Below are 19343 nucleotides of genomic sequence, written 5' to 3'. Positions count from 1 at the left end.
AGATGTACTTAACAGTAAGACCAGGAAGCCGGTGGATTTAATATTGGTGCTGATTGTGGAGAGAAGAGAGAAAAGCAGAGCCTTAGTGCTCACCGTAAATTCTTAAGAAATTGAACAAATCATTACCTAATTAACTGAGATGAAGCAGATTAGAAAAATGAATATATTTGGGTTGTGGTGAGGAGTAGACATTAGGAGCTTGGTTTTAAAAAATGTGTCATATGATTGTTACATGTTGCTATGAATTGCATGTGATTCTGGGGGGGGCCCATATGTTGAATTGCCAACTCCCAATATGATGGTTTTTGGAGGTGGGGCCATTGGGGAGTAGGTAGGGTTAGATGATGTCATAGGGGTGGGGTCCTCACCATGGGATTAGTGCCCTTGTAAGAAGAGAGAAGAGATAACTTACTCCCATGCTTTCCATGTAGGAGCTCCAAGAAGTCACATGAGGACACAGTGGAAAAACAGCCATCTACAAGCCGGGAAGAAAGTTCTCACCAGGAGCCCAATCAGCCAGCACTTTAATCCTAGACTTCCAGCCTCCTTAATCATAAGAAAAGAAGTTTCTGTGGCTTAAACCACCCAGTTTGTGGTACTGTGTTCTGGCGGCCCAGGCAGCCAAATACAGACGTGTAAGTAGAAATACTGAGTAGGCATCTGGAGGTTAGGGTCTCATGCTCAGCACAAAAATTGGAGACAAAGACATAGATTTGGAAAGAGTCATTAAAATGGATTAAAACCTATGCTACTGGATGGGACTACCTCTTCAGTAAGTTTCTAAAGAGGTGAGCAGGGATACCCTGATAGTTTCTATTCATAGATCTGAAGACAAGAGAACTCAGCAGAAAATGAGAAAAAGTGGTCAGTGAGAAAAGAACAAAATCAGAAGACAATGACAAGCACGTGAAAATATTTCTGCAGAGATAATGCGAGCATCCAAACTGCTAGGTTTTGAAATGTGATGGATGCTGCCAAATTTCCCTCCAAAAAGATTCCACAGTTTATAACATAGCCAAAAATCTATGAGATGGGCTGGTGTTCTCGTGGTATGATTGTGTATTTTGAATATGCCTGACATTTTTGTTTTTCAAAAGTAATACCTACATTACAATATTGCTGGTCCGGAGGTATGTGCAAACATCGGGGCTAGGACAGATCACGTATAAATTTTCATTTATACCATTGTTCCCCTCATCACTGGTATTACATAATGATAGTCATATAAAATTCCTTGTTAAATAAACATGTGAGATACTGAAGATTAGAATGTGTTAAGAATAACTGTCTCTTTAATACTGCAGTTAAAATTTATTTTGTTTATATTTAGTATATACAAGAATATGTTGTATATGCAAGATTACTTGATGACAACTTACAACTCTAATTCTAGTTGCAACAGCCACAATTCTAATGCCGAACCTCCTTCTATGTAAGGACCTTTAAGGGGTGACCTTCTAGTAGCCCGTTTAGTACAAATACCAGATATTGATTTAGATAATGAGTTGTCTTAGTGTGAGACTCTCTTCTATTTCAGAAAAGTCTTCTTGGCTTCCCATTCTTGCCTAAGTAAAAATATAACATAAAACCTTGCCAAGAGCTTATTTTTCACTTTCCACTCACAATCTTATTGCTAGTAATTAAAGAAGAGTAGAGTTTCAGCACAATCTTACTTTTAAATCGGCCTGAAATCACATCCCTTGGAGTAATGGCTACCTTTCATGGAAATAAATATTGACTCACAAAGTTGTAGGAGGACATTTCCTTTTGGATACAATATTATTTCCTTGTTACTCCAAGTATTCCTATATTCTCTACTCAGAATTTTTTTTTTTAAATTGTATTTGTTTATTTGAGATAGAATGAGAGAGAGAGTGAGCAAGCAAGCACATGAGCAGGGGGAAAAGGAGAAGCCAGCTCCCTGCTAAGCAGGGAGCCTGACGCGGGGCTCCATCCAAGACCCTGGGATCATGACCTGAGCTGAAGGCAATTGCTTAACCCACTGAACCCCCGGCGCTCCCCCGCCCCGAAATAATTTTAAATACATAATACCATTTTTCCCCATGGGCAGCCTTTTAATGTTAATTTCATCTACTTCTCAACATTTACCAGGCACCTGATCTCTGCCAATTAAATTTAAAAGTATTACTTCAGATAAATTAATTAGCATCACATTTTGGTTGATTATCTCCTAACAATCCTTTTTGGCATTCAAGATATTTTAATAAATGTTGAAATGTCAGCTAAGCTTATTTGATATTTGGCTTTTGGAGACTATTTCACTTGTGTTATTAAAATTAATGACACCTTCTAATTGTATCTTCTCCCCTATGCCCTGGTTATTGTAAATTCTAATCTTCTTTCTATTGTTTCAAAAACTCAGAGTTTTCCAGGTTAAATTTGAAATTCCTAGAGATGAAGGGGCAAGAAAAGACAGATTGGTAGGTGGTGGATTTTAACAAGTAAAAGAGCCTACATACAAGATTTGTTGTGGGTGCCCACAAGATGAGTTGATCTCCGCATCTGCCTACCAGAATCTTAAAAGATTCTGTAGAGGCCTTCATGAGGTTCAATCACATGTTCGGTCTGATGGTCTCAATAATACTTTACTTTCTTAAGGCTATGCCCTTGAAATAGCTCCTTGTGTGAGAATGGCGGGCAGAAAGTGCATTCCAAGGACAGGGGAGAGGATGAAGAGGAGCCGCTGATTGCCCAGATCTGGCTCAAGGCTCAAGAGGAGGTCACAACCTTTTGATGACCTCCTCCCACACTCTAGGATCTTGATCCATCATTCATATTCTTTTCTCTTTCTAATGATCTCCATCTCACCTAGTCACATGCTCAAGTCTCTATAAAAAATAGTAATCCCACAAACTTCCCTTGACTCTGTATTTTCTTTTTTTTTCTTTTTTTTTTTTTTTTACTCTATTTTCTATTTAGCGATCTATTCCGCCTTTTTCTTGACTTCAAAAACCTCTCGAAATATGGTGGTAACAGTTTTATCACAATCTAAACTCGCTGATTATTTAAACTACCAGAAACATCCGTGCCTATTCATTAAAAAGCATTCTTGCCAAAAAATAAGTGGAATTATTTTTAGAAAAGTGACCTGTGAACCACTTCCATCCCAACATGGCAAACAGATTACAGCATATAACAAATGCTGGCCACTATATGTTTTCATCTAACCCACGGAGCCAGCTCTGGCTGCAGTTAATCTCTACAAATCTACTGCTATAGTCATGGAAATTTCTAAAGAGAAAGACCTATTAGTGAATGTTGTCTATGTGGTACTAAATCAAGAGAAGAAACCAAAGATCAAAAAGCTAAGTAAAACATATACCCCAAAGTACCTACAGAATAAGTCTCAAAATTTGGATTCATACTACCGTCTGACTCCCAAGTTTTGATCTTCCCACATCATCACGCAGACAGTGAATCAAGATTCTCATCTTTAATTGGAGAAAAACATTTTTTTTGGATATCATAATAACTTTCCGGTCAATAGAAGTTACAGAACTTACGAAGTATAGGGTACACTTCTAGTATAATCAATCATGCCTGTAACTGGCATCCTACTCTGTGCGTTAGTCTACAGTCACAGCCTGTGCCCAATATCTACTTCTTTGGTACTTGGAATTAAGTATGCATCATTCAGCTATCTGAACATGTAGATTTAGGAGTTGATACACGAGTCGTGGATTTCTCCATTGGGTATCTGTGCACAAACTTGGTCCCTCTCCTTCTCTGACCAGAATCTTCATACCTCTATGCATGAGATACACATATTTTAAGAAGATTTTTACATTGCTCAAATAGCACATTCCTTATATTCTAGGTGATATAAATCCATTTGTAGAGTAATGACTTAGATGTTCACAGAGCAAGGGTAATGAAAGAAAACCATAACCCTTCAGCGAAAAAAAAATAACTGAGGCATACTGAAGACTCAGTTGATCCCTTAATACCACGAGCTAGTAATATAAAGTGATACAAACCTGAATGGAGCTAAATTCACAAAAATAGTAAATATAAGGCTTGTTTCCCATAGTTTAACAAAAGCTTATTAAATTAAGTGATAATCAATAACTGAACTAATGAATTCTTAGGATGTTAACCAGGATTTCAAAAAAAGTAGAATAACACTATGTGAAATCCATCTGTTATTCAATTTTACAGTACTCATAATTTTCTTAGTCTTTTCTAAAAATGTGACTTGCTGCATATTATTAGTCATCTTACCATGTGATGCTTAAAAATAGCTTTGAGTAACCACTATTGATATTCAACACAGACGGAATTATTCACATTCACACACAAATAAATACACGCACACTGCGCGTGCACAAGGCACTTCCCTTTAAAAGTTTGGTAAAGACATCTCACCCTTTTAGCATAGTAATTTAGAAAAAAAAAATGCAATTACCTTAAAGCCAAAAGTTAAAATGCTTTTAAAAGCCATAAGAGTGCAAATTGCTCAATTATCATGTATTAGTAAAGTGAAAGGAAATTTCCCAGTAAAATCATAAATCTTCATTCATTATTTTACTTTTCAAGATATAAATTGAGCCAATTCATCAACATAAAATTCCATATTTGTTAAACGGGAAAGATAAAATAGTTTCCACTTCCAGTTAAATACAAACAGAGTCACGAACTGGTGCAAAATACTATCTGTTGATGTGGGAACACGGACATGGTAATACAGGACATAATGACTTTAAACACAGCTTTGTTAAGAGACTAAAGAAATGATATCTTACCTTAAATGAAACATCTGCAATCACACTTTTCCTCTGGAAGTATGAAGACACGTCTAATAGTCTACTAGTAAGTCATTTTATTACACCATCCTTAGATTTGATATTTTTACATGAAAACATGGCTCACTTCTGAAGAAAACCATCACTGTATGCATCTTCCTATCACAATTGTTAGGCAGATTTAAAGACATGACATCTAAATGACATAGGTATGAAAACACAGTAATATTTCACATTTCGTGTAAGAACAGTTTCGGCAGACTATTTGCAGTACCATTTCATCAGCAAGAGTGATTTGATGTTCATCACCAAGCATTCTAAGAGGTGAGTGACAGATATTCTTATTAACCACAAAATGATAAAAGATTGATCTCAATCAATATCACAGCCTATTACATGAAATATGTTCTTCGAAAATAGATGCGAAAGATGCTCAGTCTAAGGAGATCAGTTTTTGCTCCATCCTTTAAGGACGCAGTCATACTGAGATGTAAGTATGTCACGTGAGGCATCAGCAGGGATTTTTTTTTCCCCATCAACTAAGCACTGCTTTTGCTGTGATAAGAACTTAATATGTATGATCCCACATATAAAACAAACGATGCTTCCCTCCCATTGTAATTCGGCTCTATTTGAATTATCTAAAATGATCACATCACTACATCACTAAGCAGATCATTGGAAAGAATCAGGTCCAGTAGCAAAAAAAGCATTCTTGGCTTGAAAACTACCCCCTACTGCTTGAAAATGGTACATAGCAGTAGAAGTTAAGAATCCGGAAACTGGAGATTTGCTTAACACAACAGAAGAAAAAAAAAATGTGGAAAATACGTTGTTGTTGTTGTTGTTGTTGTTGTTGTTTTTGATTATTTTATGTTAATGAGAAAGGCACTAAACAATTACAGGGTTAAACGAGGAAGTCAGTCTTTGAAGTAAGAATTATTAGTAAAAGAGAAAATATATTCTGGAATCGGATTTTCAAGTTAACATGAAACCTCTTTTTGCTACAGTAGTTTCTACGGCAGGTAGAGGAACTGTCCCTAGATCTGGTCACTGAACAAGCTAACGTGCCAGTTAGTTAAATCAGTTAAGTGGAAGCTTCTACTTGGTGTGTGGCTAAGCTCTCGAGCATTCCAAAACAATTCGTCAATCCACTGCTTATGGCTTGGGAAGAGTAACCATCTGCCTTTCAATTCTGAAAAGACTTTCTGCTGGAATCATGGAAATATTTATAAGAAAAACCCATTCAGTTAATTTCCTTCTTAGAAATAATAATAAAGACATAGAAGTTAAAGTGATTCTCAAATTGCTTAGGATGATTTAATGAATAAATGATGCCATTGAATGATGAGCTTCAGCTATGCATCTGGATTTTATAAATCTAAAAACCAATCGGGTATGCTGAAAAGACGGAGCCAACTAATACCTGGTCGGCATGGCTGGATTTTCATGTTTTGGTCATGTTTAGGGTAATTTAAAGCTGTAAACACATTTTCAGAACCTGCTCTATTTAATCCCCCACACACACACCTCAGTACGTAAGGTAATTTTCTAGCTGAGGAGTTTGTGAATGAGTTTCAAAATACCTGATAAGAAATTGAGAATCATGAAATGGTCACAGAATCACCCAAAAGTATGTCAGTTCTCACTCCAGAGAGTACATACAGAGAAACAGGTCTTAAGAGCCATCAAGCACTCTGAATACAGAGGTTCTGAAGCCACTGTGATTTCCACGGAGAAAGAATGATGTTTAAAAGGGAGAAAACGTTTGCAAAATACTGAAGGTCTCGAAAAAAAAAAAAAAAAAGATTTGTCAGCATGCCCTATACTGCACATGTGTCTTGCTTTCTAAGTGTATGATCAAATGATTGATACCTTTAAGATTCTTTAAAAAATGCATATTATATAACCCACAGCAGATCTGGTCATCTGTGTCTCTTGCACTTGTCTCCAATTAGTTTTTTGGTAGGAAACTTGGATAGCTGGATGCTGAGAGACTCCTTATCAAAGTACTTAAATAGCTTTACAGTTCTCTTGCGGAGAATGAAGTTTTAAAATACACATGTCTCAATACACATCAGTGGAGAAGGATGTGGGGATGTTACTGTAGTTAAACAAACAAACAAAAAAAAGTGGGGATGGGTATATTTACAGAAGCTTTTTGAAAATAAAGCAGAATTTTGTCATTAAAAAATAGATGGATAAAGCCATTTAACAAAACAACCAGTGCAACACCTCCCCTGCAAAATGCTTTCCTTTGGAAAATTCAGCCCCACAAAGTAAGGATCCTCTGGGTCAAGGCGCGCCTCTCCCTTCCCCTGTAACTGAACCTGTGCCTCTGAAGCCTGGGGGAGCGTGGAGGAGCCTGGAGGAGCCTGGGGGAGCTAGGGGAGGCTGGGGGAGGCTGGAGGAGGCTGGGGGAGGCTGGAGGAGGCTGGAGGAACTGGGGGAGCTGGAGGGGGCTGTGGGAGGCTGAGGGAGGCTTGGGGAGGCTGGGGGGGGCTGGGGGAGCTGAGGGAGCTGAGGGAGCTGAGGGAGCTGGGGGAGCTGGGGGAGCCTGGGGGAGCTGGGGGCGCTGGGGAGCTGGGGGACCTGGAGGAGCTGGGGGGGCTGGGGAGCTGGGGGCGCTGGGGAGCTGGGGGACCTGGAGGAGCTGGGGGAGCTGGGGAGCTGGGGGAACTGGGGGAGCTGGGGGAACTGGGGGAGCTGGAGGAGCTAGGGGAGCTGGAGGAGCTGGGGGAGCTGAGGGAGCCTGGGGGAGCCTGGGGGAGCTGGGCGAGCTGGAGAAGCTGGGGAGTCTGAGGGACCTGGGGGAGCTGAGGGAGCTGGGGAGCTGGGGGACCTGGGGGAGCCTGGGGGAGCTGAGGGAGCTGGGGAGCTGGGGGACCTGGGGGAGCTGGAGGAGCTGGAGGAGCTGGAGGAGCTAGGGGAGCTAGGGGAGCAGGAGGAGCTGGGGGAGCTGAGGGAGCCTGGGGGAGCCTGGGGGAGCTGGGCGAGCTGGAGAAGCTGGGGAGTCTGAGGGACCTGGGGGAGCTGGAGGAGTTGGGGGAGCTGGAGGAGCTGGGGGAGCTGGAGGAGCCTGGGGGAGCTGAGGGAGCTGGGGAGCTGGGGGACCTGCGGGAGCCTGGGGGAGCTGAGGGAGCTGGGGTAGCTGGGGAGTCTGAGGGACCTGGGGGAGCTGGAGGAGTTGGGGGAGCTGGAGGAGTTTGGGGAGCTGGAGGAGCCTGGGGGAGCTGGAGGAGCCTGGGGGAGCTGAGGGAGCTGGGGAGCTGGGGGACCTGCGGGAGCCTGGGGGAGCTGAGGGAGCTGGGGGAGCTGGGGAGTCTGAGGGACCTGGGGGAGCTGGAGGAGCTGGGGGAGCTGGAGGAGTTGGGGGAGCTGGAGGAGTTGGGGGAGCTGGGGGAGCTGGAGGAGCCTGGGGGAGCTGAGGGAGCTGGGGGAGCTGGGGAGTCTGAGGGACCTGGGGGAGCTGGAGGAGCTGGGGGAGCTGGAGGAGCCTGGGGGAGCTGGGGGACCTGGGGGAGCTGGGGGAGCCTGGCGGGGGCTCGCTGAGAACTTCAGGGAAGTTTCCCGGGGCCCGCAGCGCGCGCCCGCTCCGGGGCCAGACCAGACCAGACCGAGACCGAGACCGAGACCCGGGCGGGCTGCGGGGTGCGGGGTGCGGGGTGCGGGGTGCGCGGGGCCACGGCGGGCGGCGAGGCTGGGTCCCGGCCGCCCGTCCCGGGGCTCGCAGCCCGCGGCCCGTATTGGCAGGAAACAGACCAGAGGCCGGAGAAAGGAAAGGGCAGCCTTACCTGGCGGCCGGGCGGCAGCGGCGGGAGCAGACGCGGCAGCAGATGCAAGGAGCCAGCTCGCCCGGAGGTGAGCCCCTCCCTCCCGGCCCGGCCCCGGCCCCGTCCCCGGCCCCGTCCCCGTCCCCGGCCCGGCCCCAGTCACTGGAGCGTCCCCGTCCCCGTCCCCGTCCCCGTCCCCTCGGGCGCCGCCGGAGCCTCGCGCCGCGCAGCCGCCCCCGCTCTGGGCTCGGGGCCGCGGGCCGCCGTCTGGGCCCCGCCCGCACCCGCACCCGCCCGCGCCCCCTGCACCCTGCGCGGGGCCGGCGGCAGCCAATGGGGGCCCGGGACCCCCCCCGCCCCCGGCCGCGCCCCGCCCCCCAAACAAGCCGCCGCGTGCGGAGAGCCGCGGAGTCCCGGGGGTGCAAGGTGCGTGCGCGGGGGAGGGGAGGGCGGGCGGGGGGCGCGGGGCGGGGCGAGGGCACCTGCCTGCGGGGCACCCGGGCTGCGCCGCTCCAGCCCCCCCCTCCCGCTGCTAACCGCCGTGTCGCTCTGTCCCCTTCAGCTGCAAGGGGTCTCGGTCTCCAGACGCTGCCTCCGCTGCTACTTGGCGGCTAACCTTGGCCAAGAGGTTTCCCTGCAAGGGATGAGCCCTGCGTGTGATGCTAAAGGTTTGCAAATTGAAGTACTGAATTTAAACTGAAAAAATAAGGGAGGGGGGGGGGAATCTCCAAGTCCAGCAGTCAATTCTCTTTTCAATCAAGAAAAGAAAAAAAAAAAAAAACATTTCTACTAATCCATTTACCTGTTTCTCTGCCATTGGGACCTGGTCCGGTTCTCTAAGGAGCTAAAATGTGTCCAGGCTGTGTGTTAGTCTGGTTTCTTTAATTTCTGCACAGATATATATATATGTTACAAGCTTTTTATTTTATTTTTTTTAATTTATTTTTTATTGGTGTTCAATTTACTAACATACAGAATAACACCCAGTGCCCGTCACCCATTCACTCCCACCCCCCGCCCTCCTCCCCTTCTACCACCCCTAGTTCGTTTCCCAGAGTTAGCAGTCTTTACGTTCTGTCTCCCTTTCTGATATTTCCCACACATTTCTGCTGAGTGAAGTAAGCCAGTCAGAGAAGGACAAACATTATATGTTCTCATTCATTTGGGGAGTATAAATAATAGTGAAAGGGAATATAAGGGAAGGGGGAAGAAATGTGTTACAAGCTTTTTAGAATTAACGTTCATGTCTGTGAGGGAAGCTATTTAGTGGTTACTCGCCACAGTACAGAATACTACAGTGATTTAAAGAGATCCCACAGTGAAAAGTGACACTGCTGGACGCAGTACTGCCACCTCTTCCCAAATTCCAAAAATGCATGCATGGTTTATCTGTGATGATCTTCCTTCAAAATTTCTGTTGATTCGTGATGTGGGTGAAATTCGAAGATTGGCCCTGTATGCTGAGTGAGGGATTGGGGAGACCAAAGAAAGAGCCAGGCTGCTCCAGGTGGGTCAGAGGTAGGTTTAATAAGCAAGGGAACTTACAGATGAGGATTGCGTTTGGTGGCCCCAAGACTTGGAAATCTAGACACTTGCCCCCTAGACTTTTAAAAGCTTATATGGATTTCTTAATGGGGTCAGTCATGTATGTAGTCCAGATGCTCTCAAGAACACATTACCCTCTCAAGTCTTGAAGTGGCTCCTAATATGGGAACAGTGCCCCCTGAAGACATCCCAAGAACAGGGTAAGGAGCCTCTGATGACCTGGGTCTGACAGGCGGGTCAACTGGAGGTCACGTCCTCTTATCGACCTCCTCCAACAGTTTCACTTCTGAGCTACTAAGTACTGAAATTTGCTTAAACAAGTTCCTGGGAGTCACTTGTTTTCTCTCCAAGAATCCAAGTCACTATCATTTATATGTCAAGGATGCAGCAAAATCTGGGATAATCATTTAATCTTAAGTATGTCAAAACTCTCAAGAGCACAGAAATCTCCACAGTTTTAGAAATCTGTGTGAGTACGAGCAGGCTTGGTAGCTCAAACAACTGCACAAATAAGAATGTCTTTTCAATGTCACTGTTGAATAGGAATAAAATTAATGCGTCTTTCTGAAATCTTTTTATTTCACTGAAGTAATTCAAATGGGTTGATGCATTCGGTGTAGCCAAGCTTTGTGTGTCGTGACAAGTTGAAATAGCTCGGGGAGACTTTACAAACAAAACAATTTTGTTACCTGTCCATCATGTGAAGGAGCCATGGAAAAGTGTAATATTTACAGCACTGTATGGCTGTGTTGCTATAAAAAAAGGTGAAAGCTAACTTTATCTTAATTCACTCGTGTAGCCAGTAAAATTTTATTCAGAACCATTCTCTGGTTAACTAGTCACCTGGCTTTTGTGAAGAAAGAATACGCTAACTAAATGATCATTATCAACATTTTTTTTTTTTACTGCTTAGTTTTATAATAACATGCATTCCTTTATTGGAATTCATTTGTGGATCACAAAGAACACGTCACTGAAATATAGAACATTCTTTGTTCTATTGGTCAATGGTTTTCCGTGTGTGAGTTCCAGACCACTAGCTAAGGCTTCGCCTGGGAACTTACTGAAAAGGTAAATTCTCAAGCCCTTCTCTAATTCCTACTGAATTGGAAACTCCAAAAGTGGTATCCAAACATCTATGTTTTAACATCCCTTCAGGTGATTCCAACGCACACTCAAGTTTGGGAGTCATTGCTCTAAGGAAGGTGTCTGCAAATTACTGCAGCTGACCAGCACCTGCTTTTGTACATAGACTGTTACTGGAGCACAGTTTCACCCATTTTGTCCATATTTTCTATGACTACTTTTGCACCACAATGGCAGAGCTGAGTACTTGCCACAGAGACCTATGACTTGAGGCTGAAAATGTTTACTCTCCCCCATTAGGAAAACTCTGTTGACCCCTATCAAACACATTATAAGACGAGCTATATAATTAGTATTGTTGGCAAGAATTGAGAAAGAAATAACAATTGAAGATGGGATGGACAGGATGAGATTAATGGAATCAATGGGATTTGGAATCGATTGCAAATTATGAGGTAACTTATATTGTTATATGTTTTTTTAATTGAATGCTACTTCACCTTGGAGCGGGGATACACCTCTCCTTTCTAATCTTGGTTATATGTCTTGCTTCAAAATATAGATAGAGAGGACATTATCATGTTCAAGCCGAATACTGAAGAATAAATATAAGTTTATACCCATTTCATACACAAACTTTTCCATCACTCTGGGCTGTTGAATGAAGAGAACATTGGAGTCCTAGCTATCCTAGGATGAACATGTAGTTTGAGAGGTAAATAAGGCTTTGATTTGTAAGCCACTGAGATTTTAGGGTCATGCGTTACCATATAGGAACCCAGTCTATCTTGACTCGAATAAGTAGGTAAAATTTAAAGTAACTAGAGATAAACTGTGCCAAAGCAAAAGCAGTGACTAGAACAAGGCATTTAACTGGAAACCCAAACATCATTTTTGAGGAAAGAACAATAACACTAGTAGAGTTTCTTTAAGGAAAGAATGGCCTGAAAAGTAGGAAATAAATATTTAAAAGAATTATGACAGACAATTAAGGTTAAGGAGATAGAACTTAATTCTTTAGCAATGGGGAGCCATGGAGACTGTTTCGAGAAGGAATGACATCATCAAAATTATACAGTAGGAAGATTACTCTGTTGGCAAGAAATAAAGAGAAAGGAAAATTCATCACAAGGATGTGAAAAATTAAAATACGATGTAATATGGGCCAGGGACTCAAGCATTGCCATACTTACACCAATATTTAATGAGTTAACAAGTTCCGTCAACTCGACTTCCTAAAGTCATCATTTTATCATTTATCTTATCCACAACTGTCATTGCTTTGGTTCAGGCTTTTATCCTTCCTCCCTAGACATTTGTATCCATTTCTTTTTTTTTTTTTTTTAAGATTTTATTTATTTATTTATTTATTCATGAAAGACACAGAGAGAGAGGCAGAGACACAGGCAGAGGGAGAAGCAGGCCTCATGCAGGGAGCCTGATGTGGGAGTTGATCCCAGGACTTCCAAGATCGTGCCCTGGGCCAAAGGCAGGCACACTAAACCACTGAGCCACCCAGGGATCCCTTGTATCCATTTCTTAACGCGTATCTGTATCTCTTCGATACATCTGTTGTTGGTCAACAATGATTGATCAGCTTTGCCTCACAGCTTCCTTAATCCAGGACCCAACCAGACCAATGAGACATCCCCAAACTCATAGAAGAGGGAAAGAACAGAGATACCAGGAGATTCTCATTCAAACAACAATAACTGTTGCTCAGAAGTGATGAAAATCATTTCTGTTTATATTTCTTCGGCCAAAGAATGTCACAGACACCTTACTAAGTATGATGTCAGTACAACAAAGATGTATAATCTTCCTAGAGGAAAAGAACCGAAAGGGCCAATGATTATCTTGAGGAAAAATATAACCTATAATCTACCTCATACTTCTCTGACCTTAAACCAACAAAAAGATGAGGTTGCCTACCAGGTAGTTTGCATGTCTAGGGTAAAGATCGTATTTCTTTCATCTTTCTTTTGCCATTTCACATGTAGTACTTACTGTTAAATTGAAATGGTTTCAAACAGACAAAAATAATCTAAAAAAAAATCACATGGGAAAAACTTAGAGGACTTTATTAGGCTATTGAGTGAGGCTATAGATGTAGACAAGCAGAAAGAAGAAAAACATCAGCGTTTAGTATTTTAAATCTTGGAGATTATTCATCTTTCCTTGCTTTTTCTTTAAAGCAGAGGATGAATCAAAGTTTCAGTTTGTACATGGTTTGTGTACCAGTTGATCACCAGAACCAGGGTCAATGGGCCTGATCAAAGTGGCCACTGTGAGTAGCATGGCTTGATTCCACTGGGATTTCTAGAAACGTATACAGAATACCTCCAAGAATTTTCCAATCCAAAGGCCAGAAGCTCCTTTCTCTTATCCCTCTAGCCTACCCCTCTTTTGAGATATATACACAGGGGAGGCACTCCCACCATTCTTTTCAATGTAAAAGGAGACTGAGAGCTATAAATGAAGATAAGCTACGGTCACTTGGGGGATTCACCGTGTACATGAAAGTAGATCACATCCACATGGATTGTCCTCAGCGGCAATTGAAATCAGAGGGCCTAAGGAAATGTAAGCTTGTCGTCTGATATCCTGGGATACCAGTTATGTCAATAACCAAGGGTAGAAGAAGAAGGCAAATTTACTAATCTATGGATGCCAAATATTTCAGGATTCAGATTAAGGCAGAGTACCCAGATCATCTAGGGTAAGCTGATGATTTGAAACAACTGGAGGGAAACTACAGCCACAGAGTTTGAAATAAGAGACTCAGCTACTCATCCAATAGCAAGTCATCGCTACGACAACTGTTAGTACTAATAAATGGATTAATATTTACTGAGCACTTACTAGATGCCAGAATTAGGGCTGCATACTTCACTTATATTTTCATAGTGTGAAGGTGATAATACTATTTTCCTCAGTTTAGAAATGAGAAGACAGTCACGGAAAAGTTAAGTATCATGTATTTATCGTAAAGATGGTAATCAGTGGAGTCAGGATTTGAGTCATGGTGGCTGAACTCCAGAGATCACTTTAATAATCACTAAACTCTAATGCTTGCCTTTAATATTTCTTTACTGCCATATGAATACAAAATCTGAATATAGCAGTTCTGTAGTTCTTGATATCAATGGTGGGAAAAAAATCTCGATTATTAAGAAATAATGTTTTTTACTTCATGAACTGATATTTTAATAATCCATGAACAAACAGTTGTTGAATCCTACAGTGTGCATTATTTTGTGTTGAGGTGAATGGTGAAGGCAAAATAATAAACACTATAATCTCTGGAGACAAAAGAAAAAGGCTCCAGCCCTCAGGAATCTACAGCAACTACATATTTTATCATCTGTATATTAACTGAGTATTCTTACAGTGAAATAGTGTTTTGTCTCAAGATTATAAATACATCCCCATTAGGAACAGACATAAATGTTACATTTGAAAAGGAAAAATACAGAAAGCTTTGTCACAAAACAACGAACTTCAGATTCAGCCGAGTTGCAAACAGAGATCATACCCGCTTCAATAATTTTCTCACTGTCTTGATTAGAAACACACATGGGGCTTAACCTTATATGGAAGGAACTAATTTTTAAAACCCTGTGTATGTTTGGCATTGAATATTATTAAAGTGTCACAGTAATAATGTAAGAAGATATTTTTTTTGCCATTTTATGGATGATATGACTGAGGCTCAGAGAAGAAATTTCCTTCTCTCGGGGTCACACTGACGATCAGTATCAGGATTCAGGACCATGATTCATACTTGGTGGATCTCACTCTAAAGTCGTTCTTTCTTTTTCTCTCAAAATGACACCTACTCAAATTGAATTATCTATTTACTTTCAATAACGTCTCCTTAGCCTGTGGGCTACCATCAGTCAGTAGAATCCCGACTCTCACCTTCCTACAAATTTCTACTTCCCATAATGGGAAAACTCTAGTTAGGTATATTTTAGAAACAGCCATGGGTATTATTGAATATGTGAAAGTGGGAAACACAAGAAATGTGAATAATAGTCATATGTCCAGGAGTTACTTGGAAAAACCACAAAATATAGCTTGTTTTAAACTAGGTGCTAAAAGATGAGTATGACTGGGCTAGGAAGAAAGATTGACATATTCAGGCTTGAAGCTTCTGTAAACCCAGCCTAGTCAGAGTATAGGACTTGTGTTATGGAAAATTTATAAATATATTAAATCAGGGATCCCTGGGTGGCGCAGCGGTTTGGCGCCTGCCTTTGGCCCAGGACACGATCCTGGAGACCCGGAATCGAATACCACATCGGGCTCCCGGTGCATGGAGCCTGCTTCTCCCTCTGCCTGTGTCTCTGCCTCCCTCTCTCTCTCTCTGTGACTATCATAAATAAGTAAAAAATTTTAAAAAATATATATTAAATCAATATACGTTAGATAGAATATAAAATTAGGAGTTGTTTATTTTGGGGGCACTTGGCTGACTCAGTAGATATGTGACTCTTGGTCTGGGGTTATGAGTTCTAGCCCCATGTTGGGTGGAGAAATTACTTAAAACTATAATCTTTAAAACAAAAGTTGATTTTTTTTATCTACTTGGAAGAAGAGTCCAATTTAATATTCACTTTTACAAAGGAAATTTAAGTGAGAAAAACATTGTGGCACTCCATGATATAATAATATATCTGGGTATCAACTTCATGGTAAAAATAGTAACATTAACACAAATTAACTGTAAACAAATTATAAGATAAGCATATAAATACATTAAATTTCACAGTTATCAGAGAATATGCACTCTAGAAATTCAAGCACACGTTAATAGCTTAGGAGTACATCATAAATCGCCAAATTTGAGTATTATCTGTATTTGACACCTTTATGTTCTGGTTGCATACAAGTTACATCTATAATAAATTTGAAAGATTCAAATTTTGTAAGCTGATAAACATTTGAGATTTTTTAAATTAAATGAAATTAAAACATATTTTATGTTTTTTCTATAAAATCTATAGAACTTATTTTTATTGAATAAATACACCTTTGGTTTTGAAAAATTGCTTAGTTTAACAAGTATTGCTCCCTTATAGATATTACATTGATTTTAAAACAAAATCTACTTATTTCATTTTTTTTTAATTTTTTTTTTAATTTTAATTTTTATTTATGATAGTCACACAGAGAGAAAGAGAGAGAGGCAGAGACACAGGCAGAGGGAGAAGCAGGCTCCATGCACCGGGAGCCCGACGTGGGATTCGATCCCGGGTCTCCAGGATCACGCCCTGGGCCAAAGGCAGGCGCCAAACCGCTGCGCCACCCAGGGATCCCCAAAATCTACTTATTTCAAAACAAAATCTATTTTTCAGTTAGTAGGTTTTACAATAAATCTCTGGTAATGGATGCTCTAAGAATATAAATACACAAAATTGAATATACTAATATAATCATATTTAATGTATAATTCTAAAATGTATTTTGTATCAATATCCTGTTTTCCATTTTTAATATTTTCTCTTTTTTAAAATTTAAATTCAATCAGTAAATAATAAGTATTCATCTTTTCTAATGGCTGAATAATATTCCATTATATATATAGATATCTATATTTATGAAATATATATATATATTTACCACATCTTCTTTATCCATTCATCTATCAGTAAACATCTCAGCTCTTTAATCTTTTCTATATGTATTTTTTTAGTCCCTTTATTTTTTTAATTGGGTTGGAGACATTATATTTATTTGTCTTTACCATTTTCCTCTTTAAAAAAAATACTTAGGGCAGCCTGGGTGGCTCAGTGGTTTAGCACCACCACCAGCCCAGGGTATGGTCCTGGGGACCCAGGATCTAGTCCCACGACAGGCTCCCTGCGTGGAGCTGCTTATCCCTCTGCCTGTGTCTCTGCCTCTCTCTTTCTCTCTATCTCTCTCTGTGTCTCTCATGAACAAATAATTAAAAATCTTTTTAAAAAGTTAAAAAAATAAAATAATTTAAAAAATATATAAAAAATACCTAAGTAAAAACATATTTTATTGTTTGTTGTGACATTGGGTTTTTGGTCAGTGTCTGCCATTGAAATGGAACAATCAGAAAGGGAGAAATCATACCTTTCAAAACCACACGCAAGTAGAGAGGGGGGAAAAACAGGCAAAAAGAAATGAAAAGAGATTGTGACATTTCTAAAACCCTCTGTTATTTCCAGATTTCTTTCTGAGCAATGGTGTTTGAGGTCAAACATACATACCACGAAACCTACATCAATTTGGTCATCAGCCTATGTATATTACTTATTTGGTCCTGCAACTCAGGCTGACTCTGAATGATAACAACTAAACAATTGCAGGACTCCAGTCTACAGAAACCTACAAATAGTTGCTGGAGAAGGTCAGAGGGAAGGTGACTTCTGGGTCTGTTGGGAGCTAGACTCCGGCAATCAACAGTTCCTCACCTCCTCTGTGTGCTTGGAATGGGTGCTCTGCCCACAGTTCCCACAATTTTTTAAGAATGCAGTTCATCAGTTTTCAAGAACATGACCTTCGGAGAGCAAGCACGACCTCAAGAGAGTGTGTTATTGAGACCATCAGAGGATGTATGTGGCTAAATCCAGGTAAGGCCTCTTTATAAACTGCTAAGATTCTGGTGAGCCAGCAGGTGCCAAGATCCACTCTTTAGTCGAGGGAAATGAGCCTCTTCTGTAAGTTCCTTTGCTTTTTAAACCTGCCAGCTAGCAATCTGGAGTGGCCTCTTTCCTAGGTCTCTCCTTGCTCTCTGTGTATGGGGTCAGTTTCAAATTTTACTGAGGAAACTCCTGAGGTTGTGACTCCATAACAACGAATCTTGGATAAAGCTACATTTATAAATAAAAAGAATATGAAGGCATTGGGCAAGTAAAGGTCATTTTTTTTTATTTAGTAATATTATCCCCTCGGCCTTGTGTTAGGAGGGCTAAGCCACCATCCCAAGACTCCTTTCAAAAACAATAAATTCTTGAAGGAGGGAGAGATGGATAATTGTACCTCACCATAAAACAACAACAAAACAAAGACATAAAAGTAAACCAGCACAATACAAAGATAGAGCATCATTCTACTCAGTGCTAGAATGGACATACTGGATTTTTAGTCGAATAAGACAATACCCAAACCTACTTTCCTTTGAGATGTCTGGGGGCTCCACATGATAAAAAATTATTTTTAAAGTTAGCATAATTTTCAAGGGAACCCAAAGATAAGCACAATTTCTGATAAATGGCCAAGCAAATTTCATTCCATTTGCAATAAGATGATGATTAGAGCAAAGTTCTGAGGGATACGGAATATCATTATGATACAAAATGACAAATTTTAGGATACCAGATTTCTTTATTTTGCTTAAGTAAGATCTCCAAGTCCTGGGTGATGAAAACCTGTCTACACAGCTTCATGTCTGAATAGAAACAAGCATTTTCTTGCACTCTAAGCTCTAAATGATGCAAGTAAGATATGACTGCCCAAAGAAAATGAAAACAACCTAGAGTATAATGGACAGAAAGATTCAAAAGGACAAAATATTCAAAAATATTTGAAATGTTAAATATTTAAAATATTCCAAAAGATAAAAAGAAATCCTGCATGTTTAGAGAGTTTCAAGACTGTGATGGAGAACATGGGGAAAGCTTGAGACAATAAGCGCTTTTAATTTATGGGTCTTTAAGTTGAATAAGCACCCAACTAATTCTGCTCGGTTTCAAGGGCAAAGTGGCAGACGTTGGAGTGTAAAGTCAACCCTCTAGGGGCACCCGGGGCTCAGTGGGTAAAGCATCTGCCTTCAGCTCAGGCACCTGGGATGCTCCCATAAAGGGTTCCCTGCTCAGCAGAGAGTCGGCTCCTCCCCCTGCACCCTCCCCCTTCTCCCTCTCCCACCTCATCCTCCCTCTCCATCTCTCTCTCTCTCAAATAAATAAATAAATAAATAAATAAATAAATAAATAAATATATTTTTTAGAAGTCAACTTTTTAATAGCGGGTATTATATAGTCATCTGCATGAAAATACAAAAGTTCCCTGACACTAGAAGTACCTAATCCGTAGATATGAAACTGAACATCGTTATGCTTACAAAACGGTAGAATGATAGGGAAAAGTTAACATACTCGTGCCAAATTGACATGACTGAAGGAAAAAGTGTTATTCTCTCTTG

The 19343-nt window shown here is 41.1% G+C and overlaps 1 protein-coding gene and 1 long non-coding RNA gene across 7 annotated transcripts in view; one reads left to right on the top strand and one right to left on the bottom strand.

The window, feature by feature from the left end:
* Positions 1 to 8692, bottom strand: part of CDH12 (cadherin 12) — a 963430-nt gene extending 954738 nt beyond the window's left edge. For both annotated transcript variants that reach the window (XM_035714925.2, XM_025436284.3), the window contains exon 1: positions 8558 to 8692. The gene's annotated coding sequence lies outside the window, so the exon portion shown is untranslated. The remainder of the gene's footprint in view (positions 1 to 8557) is intronic.
* Positions 8440 to 19343, top strand: part of LOC112652667 (uncharacterized) — an 88337-nt gene continuing 77433 nt past the window's right edge. For 3 of the 5 annotated variants that reach the window (XR_007410432.1, XR_007410434.1, XR_004814855.2), the window contains exons 1-4: positions 8440 to 8624; positions 9099 to 9204; positions 11468 to 11622; positions 17368 to 17772. This is a non-coding gene — a long non-coding RNA (uncharacterized LOC112652667). Of the gene's footprint in view, positions 8625 to 8927; positions 8963 to 9098; positions 9205 to 11467; positions 11623 to 17367; positions 17773 to 19343 lie in introns of those variants that run through there. The other 2 variants (XR_004814853.2, XR_007410433.1) reach the window with 2 other exon arrangements.

This window comes from Canis lupus, chromosome 4 (genome assembly GCF_003254725.2).
Source record: "Canis lupus dingo isolate Sandy chromosome 4, ASM325472v2, whole genome shotgun sequence".
Classification (NCBI taxonomy): domain Eukaryota; kingdom Metazoa; phylum Chordata; class Mammalia; order Carnivora; family Canidae; genus Canis; species Canis lupus.
Note: the sequence above shows the minus strand (reverse complement) of the source record. Positions and strands in the feature narration are given on the sequence as shown.